This window comes from Anopheles moucheti, chromosome 3 (genome assembly GCF_943734755.1).
Source record: "Anopheles moucheti chromosome 3, idAnoMoucSN_F20_07, whole genome shotgun sequence".
Taxonomy (NCBI): Eukaryota; Metazoa; Arthropoda; class Insecta; order Diptera; family Culicidae; genus Anopheles; species Anopheles moucheti.
Genome location: NC_069141.1, coordinates 58,284,212 through 58,293,874, shown reverse-complemented (window position 1 = coordinate 58,293,874; position 9,663 = coordinate 58,284,212). Strand labels below are relative to the sequence as shown.

At 39.9% G+C, this 9,663-nt stretch overlaps 1 non-coding gene across 1 annotated transcript; it reads right to left on the bottom strand.

Moving 5' to 3' along the window:
* Window positions 1-223: 223 nt before the first annotated feature.
* Trnat-ugu (transfer RNA threonine (anticodon UGU)) lies at window positions 224-296 on the bottom strand. Its single transcript has one exon. It is a non-coding gene; the product is annotated as a tRNA-Thr (tRNA).
* Between the last annotated feature and the right edge of the window lie 9,367 nt (window positions 297-9,663).

Sequence of the window (9,663 nt, the reverse complement as noted above, 5' to 3'; positions counted from 1 at the left end):
ATTACCGTGCCGTTCTCTACATCTAATGATCGTAGATAATATGCATCTTTATTCTTGAAATACAATGCATATTTTACAAAACTGTTGTGTATATAATTGCTCTTTTAGCATCACTAAAACACAACTACACACACACATACACATTCTCATTATTGTACAATCCTTAATTTGTAAAAACGAAAAATTCTTATAAATAAAAATATGTTGTTCAAACACACTTCTCTGCCTCCTGTGAGAATCGAACTCACGACCGCTGGTTTACAAGACCAGCGCTCTGCCAACTGAGCTAAAGAGGCTCTGATAAATGGATGGCTTTTCACAGCCAACTGATTCGACTCACCTCGTACAATTTTCCAGCACAAACAGCTGTTCAATCTTTGGAGCCTCCAGTAAAATCGTTTCGATTGTGCTTTTTCAGATCGTCATCGCACGGGGTGTCTAGCACGTTTTAGGGCACCATAGCACGCACACAGAAACGCTTATAAATTGTGGACTAAAGTCGTTATACTAACAAAAAATTGAAATTCAGCTCGGTGTTTTCGTATTATTGCGACTGGTAGAAGGTAGGCGAATACGAAACCTGCCCAACCGAGACCGATTACCGAAAAGTATACGTGCTCTAGAATTCCCCTACGCCCATCTATCATCTGTTGAACGATGAACAGCGGCGCTAACGAGATGCGAGGCCACCGTAGGGTCACTGGCCAAATGGACACAGAAAAAAAAAAAGATCCCACAGCAAGGCAACGAAATAAGAGACAACTTGTTAGCTGCAAACTATCACACGCACGCACCGAATTTATGTCTGGTCCCAGTGCGACCACTTCGGCACAAGCAAAACCACACGACGACGACGACGACTTGCCATTTGGCAAGCATTCCTTTGACACAAAATGTACCCCTTTTTACAGTGAAACACACGATGGTAAAAATTAATATTGTGCGAAAAATATCTGCACCGGGCCGGGCCGTTCTGCTGCTGTGAGCCGACCGACCGACTGATGGAACGCACATCGACGCACCGGCAAACGAGGACAATCTTTCGTCACACACATCCACTTAAGCACAGTTGCGAAAAGGTCCAACCGAATCCAACACAACACAGCACGGAAAGAAAGGAATGCATTCTTCGGTGGAGAAAGTGTTTTTTCCCCCCACAAAGTGACATATTACTATTTTTAATTAAAAAAGCCGTTGAAGTCATCCTACAGACAACAATGCAAGGTTGAAGTAAATGACCCTAATTTTCGGCAAGCAACTTCACTATTTTCGATCCAAGGTTAATGTAAGAGAAATTAGTCGTTACGGATGATATTTGATATAAAAGATTGAGGTGCAAATTTGTATTAAATGTGATAATCAAATTGAATTATCCAAACGAGAAGATAAGAAAATGCTTTAAAAAAAATCACACCAATGCGCTTATTGCTGATTCGAAACAAAAGAAAATAAACCCTTTTAATACAATTTTTGATCATTTTAATTCATTTATTTTCCAGACGGTCAGTTGCTTTTGTCGTTGTTTTATTTTATATTGGTGGAAGCAGAGGAATAGTATTTGTCACACCCTACACACACCCTTGTGCTTGTCGAGGCACTGCAACTCCAGGATGACGTTGGCCAATAAATGAGGCAACAATATCCCATGTTTTCAACACCTTCAGAACATCTTTAGTTAGGTGAGAATTAATTAATTATGTGTACTGGTGATATTTTTCCTTTGGCATCAATAACTTCAGAAGGTTTTCTGGGGGAATTGTAAAATATTTGTCAACGTAACAACTTTAATAATGGCTGGTTCTCGGAGCAAATTCTAAACAATATAAAAGTCAAAAAGTCAAGTAAAGTTTCTTCAATATTTCAAAATTGACACGAAGAGCCAAAAAGGGTGTTTCCAAGAACCCAAACATACTCGTTAAGCAAGCAATTTGCTCGTTATAGATAAATCTTCTTTCAAAAAGTGAAGGTTAGAAGGTTGTGAGTTTCGCGGGCGCATTACTAATTGCTACAGGTTTAGATTTGATAATTACATAGTAGAAATTATTATTGCTTATCTTTAACGCATTGGTGTCACAAAGAAAAGCTACAAGCTGAACCATCATCTACGAAAACACCAAAATAAATAATAAACGAAATTGCCCGTTCTTGGCAACGGTTTTTGGGAAAGCCTTGGGCCTTGGGAAGCCTTTTTGCCGTACAATGAACCTCGTTGTGTTTATGATCATCCCCCGCACAAGGTCACTCGCACTCGTAAACCAAACCACCGCCCAGGGCAACTGGCCAACGGGGTTGTAAAACTTAATCAAACCCAACGATGATCGACCCCCGCGGAAGCGTACCAGCAAAATAGCAGGATATCGATCCGAATGGCACGTCTCAGTTCTGGATCACATCCAGCTTCATCCAGCTAGCGGAAGGATATGCTTGCCGAGGGTAAATTTATGGATTTTTAGTTCTTTCGTTGTTGTTTTTTTTATTTATTGTGTATCAGAACAAGGATGTCGGATCGGAACGAGTGATTTAAGAAAAAAAAACAAACAACACGCTTCACCCGGTCGTCATCGTTTTCGCCGGATGAAGGGTCCGTCAGTGTACTGGTGACTGCATTTTCCTTGTCTAGTTCTTTTGCTGATAGATTTGAGGAGATTCGCCATAGCCGTGAGATAAAGGATCCTTTTTTTCTATTTTAAAAAAAGCAAGTTCGGGCCAAGGTTGTGGGATATAAATTATCTTTACCCGGCATTCCATTTGATCCTTCGGTAGAAGAGCTGACCAAGGGTCGTTAATATTTCGCTATGAGTTTCTACAAGCTACAAAACACCCAAACACCCAAGGATCAATCAAACACTTTGATTAAATTATCTTTAACAAAGTATGGGATAACATGGGCCCACTTCAAAGCAACTCCATTAGCTGCCGGCTTTGCCACCGCTTACCGAATCGGCCAATCGACAAAAGCGCCACTTGAAACCACTTTTGGGCGAAGGTCATGACACATTAAAAGTACGTATTTAAGTAGCTCAACAGCACTTACACCACCTCTTGTTCTACCAAAAGATTGCTTTTTCCTGACTGCCCAAGCGATAATGCTGATAAACCTTGAACGTGATAGCACGGACAGATGCAGCCGGATCGAAATTCCAAACAAAGCGCCCAAGGTTAATAACGTTGACCACATACACGCAAAATTGCCGTTGTATTGCACTCCATTTTAGTCGACAGTGCGCCAATAAAATGAAGAGCTGCAGAACATTACCCGTTGGGGGTGCTTTTGTGAAATGGTAAACAAATACTCACTATAATGCTGTGTGGGCGCTGAAGGTTGAACACTAAATCGCACCGAAAAGCATGACTAAATAACCAGCTGAGTCGCTTGCTTGGCGGGATGACTGTTGCTTCGTTTTACTACACGTGGCGGAAGCAGTTCTTATCAGTGTAGTGTTGTTTTTATGCTGTTTTTCTTTTTCCTATTCGCTGCAGCTGGCACATTGTGTTTGCTTTTTTATTGGCTAACTGATATTCACGTATTTGCCCTCATAAACGAACTCACCAACACGCACAACCGAGCCGTGTGTTTGCCATTGGAACCATTTGGAGCATATGGAGTTTGTTTAGCTAATAGCCAAGCGGAATTATTGCTGTTGGTTGAGCTAAATGCACTCACAAACAAGTACGCTGTATTATCACGTCAATACGGGGCGAGCTTATTCATCAATTGCCACACCATCACTACTATTGCGAGCGACCGCTGGGATCGATTTGCAACTCGTCGTTTAACAACAAACAGCCAACCCGTCTAACCACACTGATAATGATTGCAATTACGGCCCCCAAACAGCATCACGCGGACGCCATTTGTTTTGGTGGATCGATGGGGCTAAACTCACCGTCCGCCTCCGGTGTTCAGCGCGGTGTAACGAATCGCAATACGTAATACCCTTTTCTCACCTTCGATCAAAATGCATTCTACTTGGTCGGTCGGAACAACTGATCGTCAATATTGAATATCAGAGACATCAGTTGAAGTGCTTAATGCTAATTGTTTCTAAGGCAGGACTAATTTCGTAAAGGTGAAGTTTTGTTCAGTGTACGAAACTTATCTTAGACAAAATTATTATTATTATTATTATTATTATTTTGTGATGATTATATGATTATATAATTCTGAAATATCCAAAAAATCAAACCTTCTGCATCTCGATCTGATCTGCAAGGGTTGGGACATTATCTTTTTATCTGGTGGGACTATGGTCTTCTTCAAGGTGCAATTCACATAATTCACACAATTCACACAATTTAAAAAAAATCTCAGCTAACAGTTTTCTCTGGATTCTTTTTATATTTTATATTATATTATATAAAGTATTCCGTTAATTCTTATAATTTATAAAGGTGTAGTGCTGTAAATAATGTTGATCAATTTCTAGTTAATTAAACCCTTATCGAACAACCCTTTTACATAGAGTTTGCATTAGAAAATAAAAAAAAAATACTTATTTTACTTATTTATTTCATAAGTACTTCTTATTCATTCTCAAGTACAGAAAAATTTCATTGTCAATACGGTTCAGTGAGATAATCCTGATTTAGATGGTATTAAAAAAGTATTCGAAAAACAAAAGATTATCATGTTAACAAATTTACATAATTATAACATGTTAATTGCAAAAACGGTGGTTGGAAAAAAAGCATGAATTCTGAGTAGTGTAATGAAGAGAAATATGGGCTGTAAAGCTATGCGCAAGTCTTCTAAATATTCTAAAAAGATTTAAATGTGAAGCTCTGTTGAAAGGAGTTGTCCAACCTACTCACTACTGATGGTATAACATTGCACGTTTTTACATACCTGTTAACAGCACAGCTGCAAAGAACCACTGAGCCGTACGCGGGATGATGTGTGCTCTGGTGCTTAAAATTTCTAAAGTAAATGCATTAAATTAGAAAGGGAAGTAATTTCCAGTGGCAATAACTCAACTCCACCGAAGATGATGTTACTTCGCGTTCTCGTCGTGAAGCGGAATCATGAGCATGACGTACGCAACCGAGACGTCGCACGCGTAAAGTGGTTTTTACCGTTTCTGAGCGAGGAGAAAGAATTGTACCGGGCAAGGGGGATCCCTTGGAACAAGACAGGGGCCGTTTGCGGTCGTGATGGAAGGTAAAAAAAAACAGGGTGGCAAAGACACACGCTAATGAACGGATAAACAAACCCCGCGGCCTGGAGAGATCGATGGATTTAGTCGTGTGAGATGAGATGAGAAACTTTGCACAGCAGATGAGATGAGGCAAAGGCTGAGGCTCACTCGCACGCTTTACTCGATAACGGAAGCATCAACCCCGGAGCGTTACTCGTTGAGCATGGGGTGATGACTGATGTGGTGGTGGGGACTCCACCGGTAGAACAAAACAACACTCGCGAAAAAAAGAACGCACACACGCGCGAACACCTTTCACAACAGCGGTGTGCGTGGACACACAACTACGCACACTTTCGTTTGAGACCTTCAATTCCGACAAGATTCCGAGATTCCTCCGATTCCACGACACTTGGGCTGGAAATTGGTCGAAAGGGAAGGAAAGGGAAAAAGGGGAGAAAAAGCGTTCGGGGGATGAAGGGGGTCGTCACCCAGTAGCACACCTTTTCGTTCTCACTCACTCCGGCTCGGTTGCTAGTGACGACTCACTTCTGGTCGCGTTTCATTCTTGCTCCAAATGGTAACGGGAGCTAAACGCGCACACAGATGATGGGGAGCCCCCAGAAATTCCAACCGCTATTCACTTCAGGCCGAACTTGAACCGCAATTTTGGGGCAAAACTTTCGACGATTTTTGCTGGTTACCGTTTACTTCACCTTTTGGGAAACATTACCCCGAAGGAACACGGCGATTGCTATGATTGTATTCCACCTCTAGCAACGGAGTAACACGTATGCTCCGCACACCTGTAACACACGCACAGCGCACCGTGCACTGCAAAGAAATAGAACCCAAAAAAAAAAACACGCCACCGGAGCCACCTCTACGGTGCACAACCACATTCTGCTACAACTGGGGCCTGTGCCTTTTTACCATCTATGTATGCGTACACGGATGCACTTTTTTTTGGAGGTAGGAACCACAGCCTTGATGGAGCCCATTTTTGTTTCCATCCTACAACTTCAAAAACACCACATTTACATGGTTTTATCTACCAACTGCTCGCCTTCATCAAAACAGGAGCACTGTTACACCTGGTAGGAATTTTAATAGCTGTTGCTGGAATTAGCGCAACCACCCTTGCATCACTGTGGGGAAGTAACCTTTTTCCCGCTTACTTGAGCCACCTAGGGCGAGCGATGCTATTATCAAAAACACACACGTACACACTAAAACTTACATTAAATAAGTTTAGACAATTTTTCACTCGCTGTTATGCGACACATTCACTCAATGCTTGATTGGCAACATTTGAAGTAGCTTAGAACATAGAAATGAAACAGCCGACGAATCACACGCGAAACGGGCACGTCCGCGCGCTACGAGAGACGAGAGACAAAAAACAAACAGGTTGAGAAGAGCCAGTACGAAATCACGTTTGCAAGGGACAAACAATAATGAACAATAAGATTGACAGATCTCCGAACGGTATGCGTACACGTGTACGGTTGTGTTTGTGAGATGGAAGCGGTAAACTTTACAGGGTTGGATACCGTGCTGCCAAGATGAATCCACCGTTTTCTTTTGTATTTTATGGAATGTGGTAAGTAACATTTCCTGAAAGTTACAATGAAAGTCATGAACGACAAACCTGTGATAATTTGCCCTGTAAAATTATGACAAACATTATTGACAATTATGGCAAATGGAAAACCTCTTCAGTTTCAATATGTTAAATTCAAGTTTATTGGGCATATTGGAACAATAGTGTGCGAAACAAACGCATATTAGGTAAAAGATTATTATGGGTTTAAAAACCGCGCATTCGAATCCGCCTATAAGAGGAACCGCGTTTCTCGGGGACTGTACGCTGTTGTCATGATGCAGCTGTTGTATTAATACGTTATTTTTATTGGTGGCATGAATTTTCCTGCGATTTTTAGCTGATTGTAAATCATGTTTAAATTATTGAAAATTACGTGAACTACTATTGGATACACAGCGTCCCTCGGTTATTGAAAAAATTAGTCATCTTGTAACAATCTTGTGGCAATCCAATGAAGCCTATCTTCAACAACAACACCGGTGGGAAAATTTAAAAGGAAAAGGTTAACTGAAAGGTAATTTTAAATACTCTTTCTTTTTTTTGACTGATCTTTAATTCTCTGAAGATCCCGTTGGCCAGAGAGATGGTATGAAAAATTACAAAAAGATGTTGGTGTAACAAGCAACAGAGAGTATGGCAAATGGGATGGAAATGTTGAATAATTTTTGAATGAATTACAAGGAAGGTTAAAACAAAATAAAATAAAAATTCAATGATACTATTTTACTTATGGACAATATTTATAGATTTCAAGGGCATGGTCTAACAACTTAATTTTAAGAATGACCAAAGATACAGCAAGTTACTTAACGATATCATAGCTAATAGCAACATTTAGACTTTGCCAGGTGTCTTTTCATTTCGCAACTTGAATATTTAGCCCACAAATATGCGATTGGTGGATATTGTTTACCTTGAGCTTGTCCAGGAAAAGTGATTCTGATGTTATCGTGCACACAATATGGCTCAGTGAGCAGCGTCAATTGGTCACATTCTCTAGACGACACGTTAATTTGTATACCATATTTGTTTGTACCATAACGCTGTTGTATTAATACGTTATTTTTATTGGTGGCATGAATTTTCCTGCGATTTTTAGCTGATTGTAAATCATGTTTAAATTATTGAAAATTACGTGAACTACTATTGGATACACAGCGTCCCTCGGTTATTGAAAAAATTAGTCATCTTGTAACAATCTTGTGGCAATCCAATGAAGCCTATCTTCAACAACAACACCGGTGGGAAAATTTAAAAGGAAAAGGTTAACTGAAAGGTAATTTTAAATACTCTTTCTTTTTTTTGACTGATCTTTAATTCTCTGAAGATCCCGTTGGCCAGAGAGATGGTATGAAAAATTACAAAAAGATGTTGGTGTAACAAGCAACAGAGAGTATGGCAAATGGGATGGAAATGTTGAATAATTTTTGAATGAATTACAAGGAAGGTTAAAACAAAATAAAATAAAAATTCAATGATACTATTTTACTTATGGACAATATTTATAGATTTCAAGGGCATGGTCTAACAACTTAATTTTAAGAATGACCAAAGATACAGCAAGTTACTTAACGATATCATAGCTAATAGCAACATTTAGACTTTGCCAGGTGTCTTTTCATTTCGCAACTTGAATATTTAGCCCACAAATATGCGATTGGTGGATATTGTTTACCTTGAGCTTGTCCAGGAAAAGTGATTCTGATGTTATCGTGCACACAATATGGCTCAGTGAGCAGCGTCAATTGGTCACATTCTCTAGACGACACGTTAATTTGTATACCATATTTGCGATTAGGTAAAAGTGAAACATCCACTGTTTTTAATGAACGAATATTTGTGTTTAAAAAAGTAGAATTACCACTACGAAAATGAACCTTATTTGTACCGTTGATTTCGTAAAGCACAAAGTTAATACGGAATGCCTTTGTTCGAGATTTGACGTGCAGACCGACACCATACAACGATAAGATTTCGTTGGAATCAAGTTTAAATTGTAAAAGTTTTGTAGATCGGTTTGCTACCTGGTCGGTGTTTGTTCGCCGTAGCTGACCAAGTATTGGTAGTTTATGGAAATAGAATTGCCTTCCATTCTCTTGTAACAACTTTCGTAGCTCTGTCGTGTTGATTGGGTGCCCATTTTTAAGACTGTCCATTTTCCAAGTGCCTTGTGCAACTGTTCGAACGTACAGTTGATTTGCCTAGCAGCGAGGATTTTTGCCAAACAGCTCTTTTCTAGAGTCAATAAGGTTTCCTGATTCTCCAAATAACGTAAAGGGTTGTTTTGTATGATATGTATGCACCTTTCATGAACGGGTGCGAGGTTGTAGTAATCATTTTGTTTGAAAACTTTCATAACAGCATCTGGATCTACGATTTTTCGTATTAGAAAATCACTGAGTGGTTTCATAAAATCAGTGAGTAGATAGTGCTGCACTCCGTCGTAAACATCACGAAAGTTTTCGTTGTTGATGTCCACTTCCGCACCGTAAATGAGACGCAGCAGCACCAAAAATACTTCTGGATCAGTGTCAGGCAAAACCACTTCCTTCTGTTGTTCTTCAACGAAGCTACCTGAGAACATTCTGTAAAAATACTCGGAAGGCGGGTAATCAACAGCAAACTAGTGAAAAAAAATTATATTCGGCCAATCTAAACTAGAGCACCGTTTATTCCATTCAAATTCACGGTGTTCATTCAGTCATTAAACTTTTCGTTAATTGGGGAATCGTCAACTGTCAAAATTCACCGCGCAGCGTTTCCGCTATGTGTAGCCGCAGTCTCTCTCGGCTGTATCTGGCCGCTGTCAATTGAAGAAACGTCATTGCGTTTGGTAGCGCGCCCAAATAAGACAGAAAAAAGATCAAGCATTTGTGAAGCTTTTGCTTTCGCGCTCTCGCGTGAAAAGAAAAATGGAGAAAA